This window comes from Xenopus laevis, chromosome 5L (assembly GCF_017654675.1).
Source record: "Xenopus laevis strain J_2021 chromosome 5L, Xenopus_laevis_v10.1, whole genome shotgun sequence".
NCBI lineage: Eukaryota > Metazoa > Chordata > Amphibia > Anura > Pipidae > Xenopus > Xenopus laevis.
In genome coordinates, this window is record NC_054379.1 from 50,627,241 (window position 1) to 50,648,044 (window position 20,804).

The window sequence follows — 20,804 nt, forward strand, 5'->3', positions numbered from 1 at the left end:
CAGTACAGATATAGCATCCATTATCCAGGAATCCGTTATTTAGAAAGCTCTAAATTACGGGAAGGCCATCTCCCATAGAGTCCGTTATATTCAGATAATTCAAATTTTTAAAAATAATGTCTTCTTTAATAATAAAACAGTACCTTGTACTTAATCCCATCTAAGATACAGTATAATTAATCCTTATTGGTGGCAGAACAATCCTATTGGGTTTAATTCATGTTTAAATTATTTTTAATAGAGTTAAGATATGAAGATCCAAATTATGGGAAGACCTCGACTCTGGAAAATGCCAGCTCCCGAGCATTTTGGATAACAGGTCTCATACCTGTATAATTTTATTTTTTATTCTAATTTATATTTCCCCTCCATACCTTTTGGGTTTCTTTTTGAGTTATCCTCTCTTATTTCTATTTACATTCAATGACCTTGCTAGCCTTGGATGACTGGGACAATGCTACGTATCATTCCTACACTCTGTAATCAGCAGTAATCTTGAGTTGTGTCTATTCAAAGTTTATACCTCTAAAGGCATGTTTCCTGGGGTTAGTGAAGAACATAATCTTGTGATTATCAACAAATCCTCCTTAGAATATTATTGTTTTTTGCTAGGAAGTTAATAGACCCTAAGTGGAGATTTCTTACCTTTCCTACTCTGGCAAGCTGGAAAAGGCTGCTTAATTATGCTCTCCCCTTGTACAAGTTCACCTAGTAAGCAGAAGCTGCCTGTATAAATGTGACTAAATATTGGGTCGTTGGATAGCTGATCACCATGATTTTAGCCTTTTTTTAATTATATTATTAGACATTGAAAAATAAAGGATTTAAAAATAAGTGGAAAACAGGAAAGCTACATTTTAGCCAAAAGTTTTCATTTTTTTTTTATTTCATAGTGGGCGGTGCGGACTTGTAGCCATTGCTTCTGTAATAAATACGTATCGATTATTGTTGACCAGTACAGCGTTGTGCTATTAAATGCGTAATCTGTAGACAAACAACTTCACACAAAGAGATCTCCTATGTCTTTACCAGTGAGGATGCAAACTAGGAGCAAAATATCCCTGTTGTTAAGGTACTGTAAGTCTCATGTTTTCTGTTAAATCGAAGGAAAGCCAAAAACATAATTTCTCCTTCTGTACATATTCTTTAATAGGATGGTTAGCTTAATTTAACATTAATGGGCAAATCTATTCTGAACAGGAATACATTCTCCCTTCAAACTAAGGGCAATATTTTCATAAAATTTATAGTAAATCATAAGTGTTTGCCTATTAGTTTGGACAGAACTTTTTTGCATAATTTTCACTATATGTTCAGTGACTTTGTAAAGACATTGGGGCTCATTTATTTGCATATGGGCAGGAACCCATAGCAACCAAACAGTGATAAGCTTTTTTCAGTCAGCTGCAGGGTGAATACTGAAAGCAATCATCTGATTGGTTGCTATGGGTTACTGCCCAGGAGCAATTTGCATAGTGTTTATCGATGAGCCCCATTGTCTCAGCTAATGCAATATATAAGTAAATGCAACTTAGCGAAAAATGACAAATGCTTTATGTAACAAGGTGCAAATATACAAAACATAAAACTTTATCAGTATAAAGGATAAATACATTATTGCTCTGTTATTGCTCGGTTATAAAATCACATTTTATCCCATAACAGTTATGATATTGCCAATATTGGGCTAATAAATGCCAGCAGAAAAAGTTAAAATACCTTTTTTTTTCAGTATTCCTATTTTACTCAGTGTAAGGGCCCTTATTCATGAGTGTATGAAGCGGCGCTCCCCTGTGTTCCAGTTTTATGCTTCAGCCGCAGGGGAGAGCAGGAGTAGAAACGCTGAATTCTTTTCAATGCTGTGTCCCAACCTGCGTTCTGCGCTTACATGTGAGTGCAGCCGCATTGAATAGAATTCAGCGCGTCTACTCTGGCACTCCCCTGCGGCTTAATGCATAAAACCGGAACTCAGGGGAGCGCAGCATCAAACGCCCCTAAGTAAGGGCCCTTATATATAATTTTCAGGCTCTAGTTGCATTGTACATTATAAACCTGTGCAGAGAAGTGTTTGACACTTCAAAAATGGTGGTGGTTTCTCTGCAGATTAGTAGCTGAGCATATAGCAGTCTTTAAAATCTCCATGTATGCATGTATTTTTTATTCATATAGCTCTACCTGTGTACACAGTTTACATTAAAAGATGGAGTGACTGCAATGGATATATTGAAATTATGCCAGAGAGTGTTGCAGTGCTTTCTGTTCCTGCATGAAAAAGTACATTACTCCCTTTATTCATACCTCACCGTACAAAATAAAAAAGCTCAATCACCAATAGGTGGCACTGCAAGTAAATTAGAATAAAACCTTGTGAATCAAGCACTAAATATCCTTTCTAGCATTCTGTAATACAGGTATGGGATCTGTTATGCAGAATGCTCTGGACATGGGACTTTCTGTAAAAGGATCTTAATGTAATTTGGATCGTCATGCCTTAAATCTAGGAGAAAACCATATAAACATTAAATAAACCCAGTGGACTGATTCTGCTTTCAATAAAGATTAATTATATTTTAATCTGGGTCATATACAGGGTACTGTTTTATTCTTACAGAGAAAAAGGAAATCATCTTTTAAAAATCTGGATTATTTGGATAAAATGGAGTCTATGGGAGACGGCCTTTCCGGATCCCATACCTGTAATATGATAGATCTCCAGTGGTTACATTTTAGAATCTGTGGGGGTAGAAAACTACTTCCTACTTGTGTAAATATGTGTTGTCTACCCACTTTGTAAATTGAACCAAGTTAAATCGGTTTAGAAGTAGGTGAACCTGCTAGTTACTCAGTTCCCTTTTATTGTTTGGTTCAAAGGGAAGCCATTCTACCAAAGTAGAAGCTGTGGTCAGGTCACTTGTGAAAATTAAGATTCAATATCCAGGAGCCAAATCTTTAACATGGTAAGGGGAAGAACATGGTGATTACACTTTTGCAGTAACTGTAAAACTTTAAAGCCATGCAATATGGTAATGAGCTCCATTTTTTAACTGCAACCCTCCCACGTGTCACTATAACAAACAAGGGAAAGTTGTGCTCACCACTAATTTTTTTAAACCATTAGGCGTGGGTGCAATCAGGCTGTGACCACAAAATACATATAGACAAATACAAGAGTCCTCTGCACTCAACCCATTATAAATATATTTAAGACAGAGACATTTTGTGCATACTGCTACTGAAAAATGCCTTACCCTTTAAACAAAACTACTAGCTTCAATATATGGACAAACAATCCCTGTTTTGTTTAAAGGGTAAGGCATTTTTCAGTAGCAGTAATTACCCCTCGATGCAGATTCAGGCATCGGAGTTCACAGACCCCATCTTCTTCTTTTCAGAAATGTTCGGAATGCTCTTTTGTCGAAGTTATTTGTATTTAAAAACAAATATTTATTTTTCAGCAAAATCTTTCAGCATTTAAATTTAATCCTTAAATCAACATTTTGCTGCTTCCCCTGCACACGGGCTCAAATAGACTTAACATAACAGAGGCTACTCATGTCTTACTTGTGCAGCCAATTCTAAACCCTGCACATGAACTTCAGGCCATTGGATGAGTTCACAGAATTGGCCAGACACAGTTAGTCTCATCTTCCAGTCCTTCATATATGAGTAAAATATAGTGCACATTGGGCAATGATGTAATAGTAGATGATGGTGGCAGCTTCAGATTCTCTCAGCACATTACATGTGGGTTATGGTGTGGTTGTGAATCTGAATCAACCCAGCACTGCATTGTAACGATGGTGCAGATTATAACCCTGCATTGAGAGTTAATGCACAGCTGTGCATATTTGGGTAACTTATATGACCTCCGTGGTGTAATTTGAAACAGGAGCAGTAGCCCCACCCCCAAATCAGTCAGCGGTTGTGTAGTTTACAGCTACAACTTTGAGTTTTCAATAAAACCAGCCCCTTCACTGTGTGAACTGTCAGGGGATGATGAGCGTTTTAGCTGAAAACTGCAAGACATATATATTTGGAACTTTGGAGAAAAAACTGGCCTAATCCACTAAAAGGGGCTTGGTGGGGGCTAAGATACCAAACCTAATGCAAAGTGGAAAGTCTATCCTTGTTAGGGCTTTTACAGACGAGCGTTTTTAGCTGCGCTCCTCTCTCATGCGTTTAGGCGCAGGGGGCACAGGAGTAGACGCACTGAATTGTTTTCAATGGGGCTGTACTAACACAGACACATGTACTCACACAGTCCTCACACTAATGTTTAATAACCCCAAACATGCCGGTAAAATCATTGCAGATAATAATGAGCATTGCATTAATCACTGATATGCCAGTAAGATTGTAGAAAATGGAAAATGAGCATTGCATAAAACCCAGATATACCAGCAAAGTCATTGCAGACATTGGATTCAGAAAACTGCATTAACCCAGACATGCCAGGAAGAGCATTGCAGAAAATGGTTTTCTCTAATAAAATAAACAGGACCCAGAACTACTGTTGCACAGCTGGCACTGTGTATCTCATCCTTTTTACCCTTCTAAAGACCATAGTCTGCACAACTTTCCTATTGTGTTTTTTTGTAACAATCTCCTCTTTTCTTTATTGTTTCCACCACCTTTTGCTTTAGTTTAACAATTACCATTGAACTTAGTTTCCCTTTTCCCTTCCTCTTGTTCCCCACTATTCATTTCCCTGTGCTTTGTATTAACTTTAACTTCTGCTCTAACCTTCATGTTTTGTGCTCCAGTGCTTCCACTCTTCTCATAAAGGGGTTGTTCACCTTTAAGTTAACTTTTGGTATGATGTAGAGAGTGATATTCTGAGACAATTTGCAATTTGTTTTAATTTTTTATTTGTGGTTTTTGACTTATTTAGCTTTTTATTCAACAGCTCTCCAGTTTGCATTTTCAGCAATCTAATTGCTAGGGTCCAAATTACCCTAGCAACAATGCACTGATTTGAATAATATACTGGAATATGAATTGGAGAGGGACTGCATAAAAGATGAGTAATTAAAAGTAGCAATAACAATAAAAGTGTTGCCTTACAGAGCATTTGTTTTAGATGGTGTCAGTGACCCCCATTTGAAACCTTGAAAGAATCAGAAGAAAAAGGCAAATAATTCAAAAACTATGAAAACCAAATGAAGAGTTGCTTAGATTCAAAGTAAAATAGTTACAATATTCGAATATTCGATAATCGAAGTACTGTCTCTTTAAAAAAACTTCGACTTCAATACTTCGCCAAATTAAACCTGCCGAAGTGCTATGTTAGCTTATGGGGACCTTCTAGTCCATTTTTCTAAGTCTTTACACATCGAAGTAAAATCGTTCGATCACACGCTAAAATCGGTCGATTCGAATGTTTTAATTGTTCAATCGAACAATTTTACTTCGATCGTTCGATTGCCAAATTCGGTGAAAAATCCATCGACTTCGATATTCTAAGTATTTTAATTCGATGGTCAAATTTCAAAGTATTTTTTACTTCGAAATTTCGACCCTTGATAAATCTGCCCCTTAAAAAGAACCTTGTTTGTGACTGTAATTTTATACAAATATAAAAAAGTTCTCCAATTTCTTACACCCGCTATGTTTATTTCTCAATATCTCTACCTGATAACTTCCAGATGCAGGATAATTGTCCTCCAATGATCACTTGTTCACTTATTAAATTAACTATCACCTATTAACTTCGTATGCTGATTTCTTAATTAGCACCACCCATCAATTCCACTTATATTGGTTAATTATTGGGTGCTATGTGCTCCTATCTCATGTCTGTGCCACTGTATGTACTATATAAAAGATTTTCTGTTTTAAAAAAAGACTTAAGTGCCAAGTGCTTATTTTCCACAACTGTGCTATTATTGGTTCTCCAGTATTTGGTTTAATTAAAGTGCCAAGTGCTTATTTCCACACTTTATAACCCCGTAACTAAAAATCGTTTGACTGTTCGACCATTCGATAGTCAAAGTACTGTCTCTTTAAAAAAAACTTTGACCACCTACTTCGCCACCTAAAACGTACCGAGCATCAATGTGGGGAAGGTCCCCATAGGCTTTCTAGGCAATTTCTGATAGACGGAAAATCGTTCGATCGATGGATTAAAATCTTTTGAATCGCTCAAAATTGTTAGATCGAGTGAAATCCTTTGACTTCAATATTCAAAGTCGAAGGATTTAACTTCTAGGGTCGAATATCGAGGGTTAATTAACCCTCGATATTCGACCATTAGTAAATGTGCCCCCCAATCTATACAATTTCATCATTTCAATCAATACTTTGATAAATATAAATAATTAGTTTCGCTCTGTGATGTTGGATCTAGATTCCAACTAGATTCAATCAATCAGTGCTTACGTGAATTAAAAGTTTTTTAGAAAATCCTTCCAACCCCCTTAGTTCATTAAATATAAAGTGACCAGTGCATTAAAATGATTCCAATTGATCTAGAGTTGTTATCAAGTATCTCCTTAGGTAAGGATAAGAAAATGGAAAATGATAGTAGTTAGTTCATCTCCTGGGAAATGTTTGGGTTAGCATCTTTTTTTTTAATTGCATAGTACAGCATGTAATACCTTCAAATTACATCACTATACCAAAAGCAGCATCCCACCAGCACTCAAAAGTAAGCAAATGTATATAACTAATTCTCATTCCCATATTAAGTACAATAGCCCTGCAATAAGAATAATTTAAAGTTAAAGGGATACTGTCATGGGAAAAAAAATTTTTTCAAAATGAATCAGTTAATAGTGCTGCTCCAGCAGAATTCTGCACTGAAATCCGTTTCTCAAAAGAGCAAACAGATTTTTTTATATTCAGTTTTGAAATCTGACATGGGGCTAGACATATTGTCAATTTCCCAGCTGCCCCAAGTCATGTGACTTGTGCTCTGATAAACTTCAATCACTCTTTACTGCTGTACTGCAAGTTGGAATGATATCACCCGCTCCCTTTTTCCCCCCAGCAGCCGAACAAAAGAACAATGGGAAGGTAACCAGATAGCAGCTCCCTAACACAAGATAACAGCTGCCTGGTAGATCTAAGAACAACAATCAACAGTAAAAACCCATGTCCCACTGAGACACATTCAGTTACATTGAGAAGGAAAAACAGCAGCCTACCAGAAAGCATTTCTCTCCTAAAGTGCAGGCACAAGTCACATGACCAGGGGCAGCTGGGAAATTGACAAAATGTCTAGCCCTTTGTTAGATTTCAAAATTGAATATAAAAAAATCTGTTTGCTCTTTTGAGAAATGGATTTCAGTGCAGAATTCTGCTGGAGCAGCACTATTAACTGATTCATTTTTTAAAAAATTTTTTTTCCTATAACAGTATTCCTTTAAAGGGATACTGTCATCGGAAAACATGTTTTTTTCAAAATTAATCAGTTAATAGTGCTGCTCTAGCAGAATTCTGCACTGAAATCCATTTCTCAAAAGAACAAGCAGATTTTTTTATATTCAATTTTGAAATCTGACATAGGGCTAGACATTTTGTCAATTTTCCAGCTGCCCCTAGTCATGTGATTTGTGCCTGCACTTTAGGAGAGAAATGCTTTCTGGCAGGCTGCTGTTTTTCCTTCTCAATGTAACTGAATGTGTCTCAGTGGGACATGGGTTTTTACTATTGATTGCTGTTCTTAGATCTACCAGGCAGCTGTTATCTTGTGTTAGGGAGCTGCTATCTGGTTACCTTCCCATTGTTCTTTTGTTTGGCTGCTGGGGGGAAAAAGGGAGGGGGTGATATCATTCCAACTTGCAGTACAGCAGTAAAGAGTGATTGAAGTTTATCAGAGCACAAGTCACATGACTTGGGGCTGCTGGGAAATTGACAAAATGTCTAGCCCCATGTCAGATTTCAAAATTGAATATAAAAAATCTGTTTGCTCTTTTGAGAAATGGATTTCAGTGCAGAATTCTGCTGGAGCAGCACTATTAACTGATTCATTTTGAAAAAAAAATGTTCCCCCATGACAGTATCCCTTTAAGGTTCCAAACACTAACTAATTTTATTATTCTAGCAGCCTCTCTGAAATGCAGCTCAGCTCCTGTAATACAGTCAATGTAAAAAATTCCTGTAATTGAACTTGGTAGACCTCTTTTGTTCAAACTCTTTTTTTCAAAAGGTTCTTTTGAAACTATTTTTTTGCCTCTGTGGCTGGATAGTAATAATGAAACTCCAATGTATACACATATGTATTGTACAGTCATCTGATAGTAATAAACTGATACTGTCCTGAGCATAGACTCTAGAATTTACTAGAAAAGGTGTCGCAGGTGGATGTTTACCCATCACTTACCTTGTTTTATTGATAGTACAGATGGATTTCTTACAAACTTTACACATGCTTTTAAAGTTACCGTATATACTCGTGTATAAGCCGAGTTTTTCAGCCTCCAAAATCTGCTGAAAAAGTGTACCTCGGCTTATACACGAGTCAATGTGCACAATCACCTGAAGCGCGCTCATGCAATGTCCTTCATGCGGCAGTGGCATACATCTTCCCATGCGCGCTCCTCCCATTGGCGTCTATACTACTCGCCTAGCACATCGCAGGGCCTGCTGCCTGCTAAGCTGCACGGCGCCTGCCGAGGGGACCCGATCCGGTGCCACAGTGGGGCCCATCAGACAGGACCCCACAGGGCAACTGCTCCCGCCCCTGCCCCCATCTCCCTGCCACCACCGGAACCCGCCAGGGAAACAACACAGACGACAGCAGCACGGAGAATGAGCAGCCGCATCGCAAAACACTGGTGAGACAGTGACTCATCCACGGCCCCAAACCCGGACCCGCGACAGCCGCCAACACGCCGACAGAGAATGTGGATGCCCAAGCCACTGGAGCCCATGTGAGTAGCTGCTCACCAGGCTGAGTTCTGTTCCTGCAGATCGGTGGCATTCTGTACCGTAATTACGGTACCTTTATTTGTTGTTCTGCTTTTTATTAGCACTGGTGCCTGCATAAAGAGGCATTGTATAGGATCCAATCACAGGCAGGATCCAACCTGTAGCTCAGCATATTATCCCAAGTGGGGAAACCACTGCTCTAGGGATGAGAAGGTATAGAAACTATAAACTGCATTTCCCAGCAGCCTTTGCCAGTCTGAGTCACTAAAGGATTCTGGGAGTTGTAGTTGCAATAGCTGCTGAGTTTCAGGTTTACATTGTCCTCTTAGTGACTTATAACCCTGTCTGGTCATTGTTCAACAGCATATACTCCCAATAAGAGTATGGAATGTCAAGTGCTTTTGTCTCTCTCTCTCTCTCTCTCTCGCATTGCATCTCGTGTGTGTATGTACAGATATCACAACACAGTGTGTACTGGAATGCACCCTAGGCTTATACTCGAGTCAATAAGGTTTCCCAGTTTTTGTAGGTAAAATTAGGTACCTCGGCTTATACTCGGGTCGGCTTATACACGAGTATATACGGTAATAAATATTTATTGAAAAGGCCATTTATCAATACAATACTGTTTTTAGATGTACAATTGTTCATTGATTCCTCATAAAGGCAACAATTGACGAAAGGATGCAGGCACTGCTGACAGAAGGTAACAGGTTGCCAATTATTTTTATTCTTTATTTAGCATTTGGCAGAATAGCTCAATAACAACTAATGTATGCTTAGCATACTGATAAGATAAACTCCAGTGGCTATGGATGAAAAGGAAAGGAAACATGTTTGAGTATATTGTAACAATTTAGAACGGTTACAAATTCACACCCAGATGAATAAGGTAATACAGGTATGGGATCTGTTATCCAGAAAAACATTATCTGGAAAGCTCTGAATTACTAAAAGCCATCTCCCTTAGAATCAATTTTATGGAAATAATTCTAATTTTAACAAATTAATTCACATTACTGTAAAAGTAAAAAACAATATCTTGTACTTGATTCATACTAACTTTCATGAATCCATATTCGTGGCAAAACAATCATATTTGGTTTATACAATGTTTCAATTATTTTTATTAGGCTTAAAAGTTTACAGATAGTTTATATCATATTAAATGGCATATTAAAGAATGTTACAAAACTGGAATATATATTTACGTAAATATTGCCCTTGAGCCACCATTTTGTGATGCTCTGTGTGCTGCCTTAGAGATCACTTGACCAGAAATAATGCAGCTCTGACTGTAACAAGAAAAAGTGTGGAAGCAAAAGACAGAATTTTGTCCGTTAATTGGCTCTTGTGCATGGTTTGTTCGGGTTGTTTGTCTCAGGGGTGGCCCTTAGTTATTAAAATGGCAATTTTCTATTTAGGATTACACAGTGGCACATACTACTAAACAAGTATGAAAACAGAACTATGAAAATAGTTTATTTACATGAAGCAGGGGTTTGACATATTAGCTGTTTATGCAATATAATTTTATAGATACATACATTCTTCAAGGGGTATAATTTTACTTTAAGGTATGTGATCCGAATTGTGGGAAAATTCATTATCCATTAAACAAAATTTGCCATCTTCCCTAAAGCATGCATACTCTTACTTGCGCACCCCAATGTCACTGTGCACCTTATGCATTTGCCAAGCAGATTCTTGCAATCGTGCAGTTGTTATAATTACCAGTTAAGCAATGTGTTTCCATCTCTCTATTCGCTCCAGCTGTTGTGTATTCATTTTCCTTGTGTAATGTAGACAATAACAATATACGAGCAATTAAGCAATTGAATTAAGCTTTACTAAATATGCTAAATGCAACACAATTGTAGAGGCACATTCACTCTGCCCCTCAAGTGTTTTTTACACTGCAAATATAAATGTGAAATACTGGAAGATGTACTTCCTACTGTATATAATACAAACAAGAGTCACCATTACATATTTTGATCACAGATAATCACAGGTTACTTGCCTTATATTTGCTCTGCACCTTGTAGGAAAGCAGTTAGCCTTTTTGGGTTATCATGATGGGCTTTCAGTCTGCAGAAACCTGCAATTTATGTATTTGCAATGTGGTTGCAAATTTTACTGTTGCTTTTTACTATTGTTCCTATGGGATTTTTAGAATTGTATTTAGCAAATGTTGAACTCTAACATTTAAAAATCCCAAAGGATTAAATAGAAAGTGGGTGAGTTTTTCTGTGGTGAGCGCTAATTTCACAATTTGAAAAAAACAGCCCCTAAGAATACAGTAGTGTCCTTCTGCTTTCCTTACCCCAAACATATAGCCTTCAAAAACATGTTTTCACTTTTTGCAACATTTCAGAGCTCTTTTACTAACCGGTGTTATGTGCAACACTTTCTTCAACCTCTTCAGCCTTTAACAAAAAAACATTTCTAACCTCTAGTCCAGATATTTTAAATAGCATAGGTGAACTTTCTCCTTGATTCAGCATTCTGTTTACACAGACAAGTTTTTAGAGATAGCCGCATGTGCTTTATGTGTCATGGTGAAAAATTGGCAAGCAGTTCATAAATCCTTCCACTTCACTTTATGGAGCACTATATATATGCATTATGATGGGTCACTAGACCAGTGAGTTATAGGTTGAAGCTTATCTGAAAGTTTGCTGAAGTTTACCTTGATATAAAGAAAGGATATTTGCAGTATGAATGAAAGAAGAATTGTGGAGTTAAATGCCTTAATGGGCAAAAATTAACTAACACAGCCTTCACTGAATGGCACATACACATAAACACAACAGCAAAAAAGTTTCCTAAATGAGTGTTAAATTTGCCTGTTGAATATGTCATGGAGGTTTTAAACCCTTTTCTATCTCATTGCAGAGCTTGAATATATCCCACTTATATCCCACAAACCATTCAATCTCTGGTGTGAGCAGCCATTTGCATCTGAATATGCTGAAAAGGGATTTGCTCTCTGCACAACCATGGGGCACAGTTATGGGAAAATTGAATACTTTGGATATCTAATAAAACTGTTCTGCACATAGACTATTTTTATTGTTTTTGCAATGTTTAATGTTATGTAAGTGAACTCCCTTCGCTAAATACTTTACTTTTTACAAACATTCCTTTAGTCCCTGACAGCCTTTATAACAACTTGGTTATGAGTCAAACATGTTGAAGTTAGGGTACTTTGTTGAAGTTAGGGTCATTTCCCTAGTCCAACAACAACATTCCATCATGAATCAGTAATTGGAAATGACTGGGTTTCTAGAAGCAGGAAACATATTAGGCAAGAGTTTGAACTAATGAACTATTCAATATCTCGAAACTGTTAGAAATAAAATTATTCAACTCCTTGAAAGTTTTACTGCTTCATTGTGATAATGACAGTAAATTTTGATTTTTGGAACTGATCAAAATGTAAGTAGACTCTTTCATGTCAAAATGAATTACAATGAAAAATGAACTAATTGCATAAGTTTACATCCACTGTAATATGACACACCTAAATCATCAGTGGTGCAGGCAATGTTTTTTCCATAGTCACATATTTAACTGGAAATCGCCTGTGTATAGTCAAGGAGTTTGAAGTGATTGTAGTATAACTACATCTGTAAGGTCCAATTTCTGGTAAGCCAGTAGATTGGCATAACATAAACCATTAACTAGTGATGTAACTAATGTAGCCTGGGTGCACCCATGCCCTCTGATGTGCAAGCATTCACTGAAAAAATACATGCTCCTCCTGCTGCTATTTACCATTTTCATGGCTCCGGCAGGCCCCGGATGTGGACCATTGCCCTTAGACAAAGAAGTTGATGTTGCTTTAAGAGGTAGCTTTCTTGTTGACGTGTGCAGAAGTATACGTGGACACTCCTACCCAGCACTGATCAAGGTTAGGGTTATATAGATTTCTTAATGTCACACACACAATAGGGGTCTTATCCCATGAGAAAGGCATGACTATCCTCCAGGGCCTCATAGTCTACTAGACAAAGCTTGAAGGAAGTGCCTACTATCAGTACAAGTCGTTTTTTGTTCCCTGGGCAGGATTTACGGCTCCCCCTTGTAAGCACAAACAGGGACTCACTATCTCTAACAAGGTCAGATTCATATCATGTGAAAGTAAAAGAAGACAATGATGTGTTTGATTCTTATAGACACAGTACAATAAGCTGTATACAGACACATAAGCTATGTAAATATACCTAATATAATCAGATATATGATTTGACCCTATAACTAAGTTATTAGCAAACACTGTGGTGCCAGGTTGAACTGTAAAACCATTTGGGAGTATGACGTTAACATTTCTTCAAAGGGAGTGCCAATCTGAGTGAGTAAGTCATGTATCATATATACAAGTATCCCCTACAATTTCAGGGGGGGAATCAAAACAAAGTCACCTGAAACCCAGCATGGCCTACTATTAACTAAAAATAATTGATTGATAATTGATGCTCCCCTTCATGTAGCAGTGTTCTTATGGGGAGGCATCACTGCTGCACCCAAATGACCAGCAGTGATGCCTCCTCATAAGAACAGTGCTCAGCCCAACAGAGATGAAAGCTTGTGTGTGTTGATGACCTGCCACTCATTCTCAGAAAAGTAGAAAATATGAAAATATATTAGCTGTCAACAGAGGAAGCAGACCCTGCTCATGAGGGTTAGGGGAACAGGTGTGTTACATCGATGGATGGAGCAGGCTTTGTGGCACTTCGGCAGCAGCATGGCTTGGCTGGAAAACGGTGACCTGGGGAAAGAGATACTCACCCCAAAAAAAAAATTGTCACACATCATGATATTGCTTCATGATAAGTGACAAAAATGTTGATAGGCTCCTGGCAGTCATGGCTGAAGCTAGAAGCATGACAAGCTTCTGAAATTCATTTTTGTAAATCACAATGGTGTAGAAAATGTCAGAATTTTTCATTTCAATTGGAATAAAGCTACGGCCTTTTTCACCTCAAAACCTTTACTTTGTCAGTATGAGTTATTTGGTATTATTGGTCCAGCATACTGGTCCCATGTGCTATGCAGATTACTAGCAGCTACAAAGGGTACTTCAGTGCTCTCAGGAAACTCATGAGAGAGTCCTGCAGTGGGTTGGGAACCAGCTGGTTACCCGCAAAAAAATCTGGTACCCTGCAGAATGAGGGTAAGATTTTCAGGTGCGGGTATAGATGCGGGTTGCGGGTCTCATTTAAATTTTTTATCTTATAGTATATTATCTGTAGTTTAGTCCCTTTAAAATTATACAAAACTTGTTTTTGTCCCCTCCCACTTTTGATGATGTCACTTCTGGGTTGCAGCAAGTTGCTGGTCCTGGTCGGATAGCGGATCAAGGTGGGGTAAATATGCGGGTTGCAGTTCGGGTCGCGGGTTTGGGTCCGATCCGGGTCTTAGAAATTGTTTCCACGCAGGACTCTAACTCATGGTAACACTGTTCCTTGGTTTCCCTATTGTAAACCCTTTGTGAAGTTGATAAATGTTGTAAATGATCAGAATAAGTTTCTTCATAGTCCACAGTAGTGAGTTTCTTAATGACATCTGATCTTTAGATCTTTAGGTAATGACATCTTTTTCTATAGATATATAAAGAACTGTAGCAGAATTCCATAGGATGTACAATCTGTATTTAGCTGGGCGTACCCTCCCTCGGACTTCTAGCAAAATAGGCCCCCCTCCCTTTTTTCTTTCCTAAAGGATTGTGTGCATGCGGAAAGACTGCAGTGAGTTTCTGTGTGATTGCAAGATTCTATTACTATTAACCCTAAAGGCATTTCTTGTTATTTCAAAGAAAGGTAAATAAATGTTATCGGCTTCCTTTTCTGCTGCCACAGCCATGCGTGAGAAGAACCCCATTGTCTGTGTTCCTTTTCTTGTATGGAATGTGTTTTACTTTGTGGCGTGCACTAAATACATCACTCAGCAAAAGAAACTGGCAATGCTTAGCAATGCTTCTACTTTATCCTGACTCTTATGCTTTGGCCAGCAGATTAACACATTATGTTTCTACAAAAGTGACCGTCATTGTCATTTTCTAGTGAGTTGTTAAACCTATTCAGGCTTTATCTAGAGACCAAGCAAACTAACATAGTATAGTCTTATACTTACTGTATTGTAAGAGAAAGTGATACAGATGTTAGCTGCGATACTCCTCCATCTAATGTATTTTTTCCAATTTTGAAAAGAACAATATTCATCATTTATAATTGAGGGTAAAAAAGTTTAATCTTTTTTTTTTTTTTAAAGGTGTTTATTTCCAAGAGGTTTCCACACATTTTATATTTATAAAGTCAGCTTTACAATCATACTTTGTATTTGGCATCCCCTGGAAGATTTTCTTATTTTTAACCTTGGAATCCCCAACCTCAGAGAAGTGATTAATAGAGAGGGAAGAAGAAGAAAGGAAAAAGAAAGAGAAAGGAGTCAAGGATAGGGGGGGGGAGTTTAAAAGGCAAACACCTGAGGGAAAGGAGGGAAAAAGGCATATTACAATAAAATTACTATTTCCATACATTACTTTCTACCTTATACTGGTTACTAGTACATGGAATAAACTTTATAGAACTAAGTAGGCACTACGTTTAAACTTTAACACAATTACATCCTACCCAACTCTAGTTCATGAGGATTGTTTTTAATGGATGGGCTGGTACAGACCTTTCCCCATAATAAATCTTTCTGACGCATTCTCCTGCTTTCCACTAGGAATTTCAACAGGTATCTGGTTGCAAGAGTGCATTTTTTAGCCTAGCAACCAGGCTGTGAATTGAATGGGATGGAAAGTCATTAGGAGAAGGCCTGAATAGTATTGTTATATTTTGGTAGCGAGGATGAGTAGAGTATAACAGTGCTTTATTTGCAGGCTCATGCAGCCATTACACAACAGTAAGCAACTCTAACACCACAAGCTGTATAGAAAGTATGCACAGTATAAGTCTTGAGCACAGTGAAATCTACAGGCCATTTGTATAAACACCACAAGTATAATAAGCAAGAAAAGGTAAGAATAACAGTAAACTGTAGCCTCACAGAGCAATATTTTTTGTTGCCAATGGGCAGTAAGCAGGAAACAGACCAAAAAAAAAGGACAAATAATTAAAAACTGATCACTACGTAAAAAGCAACTAAAGTCCATCATATAACACATTAAGGTTTGCCACCTGGCCTGTATGCTACTGACCTGTCTGGTAAAAATGATGCTCAACATCAATTGTTTTAATAGGGACAAAAGTTAGGAATATAGGAAGGCTTGTATTTGTTCCAGAAAAGTTGGAAACCCTAAACATACTAAAAGTTATCTTAAAACTAAAAGAGTTCTTTCAGGCATATTGGTGTGCTTATAACTTATATAAATATACTTTCGTTTTGACCTTGTATATCAAGTCTGAGTTCATTTAGTGACTGATTTTATGTATTTATTTCCTAGTATTTATAAAGTGCCGGCACGTTTCCACAGCACATCATTTACCTCAGTCCTAGTAGAGTGGAGTTTACAATATGACACCCCTATCACATTCTGAGAGAGTAGGGCCAATTAACCTGTCTGTAGGTTTCTGAAGTGTGGAGGAAACCAGAGTACCTGGAGGAGACCCATACAAACACAGGGAGAATAAACAAACACAAATAATGCCCTTGCTGGAATCTAGCTTGACAAAGTGCTGCAAGGCAGCAGTGCTACCCACTGAGCCAACGTGCTGCCCTATCATCTATGGAGCAACACACATAACCCTGCTTTTCTACGTGCGGCAGAACTTTTTGTCTCTCTTTCCAAGTTTTTAAATGTTGGGAGGTATGACATAGCATGGCAACCCCTAGGGAACTGGTATAAGGGGACTGTAATGATTTGCCTATGATGATTGCAGGAATGATCCAGAGATCAGCAATGTCATTAGCACATGTCAGATGTTGGGGTGTTTAAATTCAGATGCCCCATGCTGCCTCCTCTTTCTGTACAGTCTTGCTGCTGCCAGCTGTGGCCCTCAAGTGGCCCTTGCCTGTAACACATTTGCACACCCATCACATGCTCACTGCATACTTATTGGCAGATTTATTTTTTTGGTCAAAACTCACATTTTCAGGTTAAAAAAAACTTGAATATTCGAGATTTATTATACCCGTCCCTGGAAATAGCTCAAATACAAAAATACACCACCTAAAACCTTTCATTATTATTATTACTAATAAATGGAACATTTTATAATTGGACCAGTGTTGTTAGTGGAGTACCGCAGGGCTCTGTACTAGGTCCCTTGCTTTTCAACATGTTTATTAATGACCTGAAGGTGGGCATGGAAAGTACTGTTTCTATTTTTGCAGATGATACTAAATTGTGCAGAACTATAGGTTCCATGCAGGATGCTGCCACTTTGCAGAGTGATTTGTCTAAGTTGGGAAACTGGGCAGCAAACTGGAAAATGAGGTTCAATGTAGATAAATGCAAGGTTATGCACTTTGGCAAAAATAATATAAATGCAAGTTATACACTAAATGGCAGTGTGTTGGGAGTTTCCTTAAATGAGAAGGATCTAGGGGTCTTGTAGATAACACGTTGTCTAATTCTGGGCAGTGTCATTATGCGGCTACTAAAGCAAATAAAGTTCTATCTTGCATAAAAAAGGGCATTAACTCAAGGGATGAAAACATAATTATGCCTCTTTATAGGTCCCTGGTAAGGCCTCATCTGGAATATGCAGTGCAGTTTTGGACTCCAGTCCTTAAGAGGGATATAAATGAGCTGGAGAGAGTGCAGAGACGTGCAACTAAACTGGTTAGAGGGATGGAAGACTTAAATTATGAGGATAGACTATCAAGGTTGGGGTTATTTTCTCTGGAAAAAAGGCGATTGCGAGGGGACATGATTACACTTTACAAGTACATTAGAGGACATTATAGACAAATAGCAAGGGACCTTTTTACCCATAAAGAGGTTCACCGTATCAGAGGCCATCCCTTCAGACTAGAAGAAAAGAACTTTCATTTGAAGCAACGTAGGGGGGTTCTTCACAGTCAGGACAGTGAGGTTGTGGAATGCACTGCCGGGTGATGTTGTGATGGCTGATTCAGTTAATGCCTTTAAGAATGGCTGGATGATTTTTTGGACAGACATAATATGAAAGGCTATTGTGATACTAAACTCTATAGTTAGTATAGGTATATAGAATTTAATTAAAAGTAGGGAGGGGTGTGTGTATGGAGTCTTCATTTGGAGGGGTTAAACTTGATGGACTTTGTCTTTTTACAACCCGATTTAACTATGTACCCATAGCTGAATACAGTTGCCAGCCCTATAGCATCGACCCATGTCCTGACGTTTTTTCCTTTTATTCCAGAGATCTAATACCGCCTAACATTTTACTCAGCGCCGAGGGACATGTCAAAATTGCTGATTTCGGCCTAGTTTCAGAAGGGATTTTAGGCAACAAGAAGATGCATAATATAGTAGGGACCCCCCTCTACATGGCTCCAGAGGTGAGAAACTCATTTCTACTATTTACTAATAGGAATTAATTTACATCTGTACATCCAAATGTTTTGATTGTTTTGATTAATGTATGTCAGGTCTATTTATATTTTCTTTTAGCCTAGTCTAACACAAGGAGGGGATCTCCTGCCTAATGTTGCAAGACGTATGTGAGAATGATGTACAAACATTCCAGGAATGCTTACCTAAGAAATGTAATTTTCAACAAAGATGTTTTTGATTTTCTGGATGAGTGGATATGGCGCAGAAGTGGATTGGTGGGCATTTGCCATTTTTCTATCCAAAATGGCCACCAGAAGATCTCCATTCTATGAAGGCTTGTCACTGATAACCTGATCCATTCTGTGATCTTTGAGCAGCCTTCCATTCCAGATAATATCAGTGTTGATCTGAAAAAGCTGCTACAGGAGGTGGGTATGAGCATGTGCAGGAAAATTACAGATACAGTAACACAAAAGAGGATAGAATCCAAGATATAAAAATGATTGAGTATTGTTTGCCAACAGACAAAGGGATGGTTATCTTTGCAATCCTACAGAATCTTTCATTTCAATACATTAGATACTGAAAATTCTACAAAACTGAGGTGGGATGGGATGCATATGTGCAGAAGTTACAGATATATTACAGAAATTTAAACTTGAAGGTGATATGTTTGGCATATTGAGGATCCTGGGGTTCATGCCCATAATCTGAACTATTCATTCAGTTTGGGAACAGCCTGCATATAGATAGTTATGTTAGGTATACAACAGCAGAGAAATTACATACATAATATACACACAGGCTAACTCTTCCTTCCCACATACAGATGTACCCATTGCTGACATACAAAGCAATAGTTTTCCCGCAGATAGTTCCTACTATTTGCTGTGCAAAGGCACCTAGAATAAAAGTATTTGAGTCATTAACCCCCCTGGTAACTGTGTAGCCACTTATCCATTTAAACATCTTTTAATGAGGTTTTCCCTTTAGCTTTTCGAAAAGAATCCAAAGAAGCATCTGGGCACGACAGGGGATATACGGAAACACCTGTTTTATAGATCCATTGGCTGGACAGCATTGGAGAGCAAGAAATTCCACCACCTTTCCAGCCAAGATCAGTAAGTACAACACTGCATTAGCCCTCTCAGGAGGAAGTCGCATTCTCTGCACCCCAAGTATCAGACTCACTCTGGTGGGTTGTGACCTAGGGAGGCATGCTACTTTAACAGACCAGGACTTAGAGTGCCATTAGTTTGCCATTAATCCACCAATGAATATGTAAAATTATATTTTAGCCAACTGAGTCTCAATGTATTCTATCATTTTCTGCCCACTTTACCTATTGTATTTTTCCCAGGTTCTGCTATCATAAGTCCAGTATTCTCTAAATAGAGAAACCCTTGTGCTCAAAGTACATTGTGCTGTGGGCTTCTTTCCAATAAAGAGAGATTTATTTGTCTTCTCCTGAAGTAATCACTGCAATTTTCTGTAATCCAGTAGGTCCTTGATTACTGTGTAGTCTTAGCAGGAAATGACAGGGTGGTGTATCCTTGAGACTCCTATCCCCACAGCCTTAGCCAGACTATGACAAATCTGTTAAGTGCTTGGCTAGTACTGTTCGGAGCAAGGCAGATGGGAGTTAAAAATACTAAGCCTCTCTTTTAAGGCACTTTACAGGACATAAAATATACCTGCAAATTCCCAGCTCAGTGCACCAAGGGCTGCATTATATTTGTCTTTATTCAGTCCAAACCCTACAAACAGTACCTAGATATAGAGATAAAGCAAAATAATGTATATATTCTTTCTTGCAGATACCACCAGTGGATGTCAGTGCAGTCTGTGAAGAGCCACTGACATTCTCAGAAGAGCCGGACTGCATCAACACTCCAGGTGGTATAATAATGATTCAGGGTCTTTCATTCCTGAGTCCCAGATGGGAAAGATCTGCGGGCCCCTTTTGCTTCCACCATCTGTCATCCCAATATTGGGCCCCCACCATTGGCCCTCCTCTCCTCCGACCCCTGCTGTCAGCCTTCCATACCTTGGGACCCTGCAATCAGCCTACCCTTCCTCAGGCTCCCGCCATTGGTCCTCCACGCATTGGTCCTCCACCATCAGTCCTCCCCTGCAAATGGATCACCTCTCCTTTAGCCCCACAATCCTGGGCCCTCACCATCTCCCACCTCCACCCATTGGCCCTTCCCACCTTGGGCCCAAACCATCAGCCTTTCCCTCCATTAGCCCCGCCATTCAACCTACCCCTCCTTGGCCCTCTCCACCACGGGCCCCCATTATTGGTCCGCCACACCACGAGCCCCCGTCATAAGCCCTCAATGGGCCCATATCATCGCCCCCCCATCTCTCACCTCCAACCATTGGCCCATCCCACCTTGGACCCCCACCATCAGCCTTTCCCTCCATTAGCCCCGCCATT

The 20,804-nt window shown here is 38.6% G+C and overlaps 1 long non-coding RNA gene across 2 annotated transcripts; it reads left to right on the forward strand.

Annotated features, from left to right (window-relative positions):
- Positions 1–18,103: 18,103 nt before the first annotated feature.
- On the forward strand, positions 18,104–20,413 carry LOC121393658. Of its 2 annotated transcripts, none has more exons than XR_005961225.1 (4): positions 18,104–18,369; positions 18,460–18,792; positions 19,358–19,485; positions 20,182–20,413. It is a non-coding gene; the product is annotated as an uncharacterized LOC121393658 (long non-coding RNA). The 2 variants fall into 2 exon arrangements; XR_005961224.1 differs by having other exon boundaries at positions 18,482–18,792.
- The last annotated feature ends 391 nt before the right edge of the window (positions 20,414–20,804 follow it).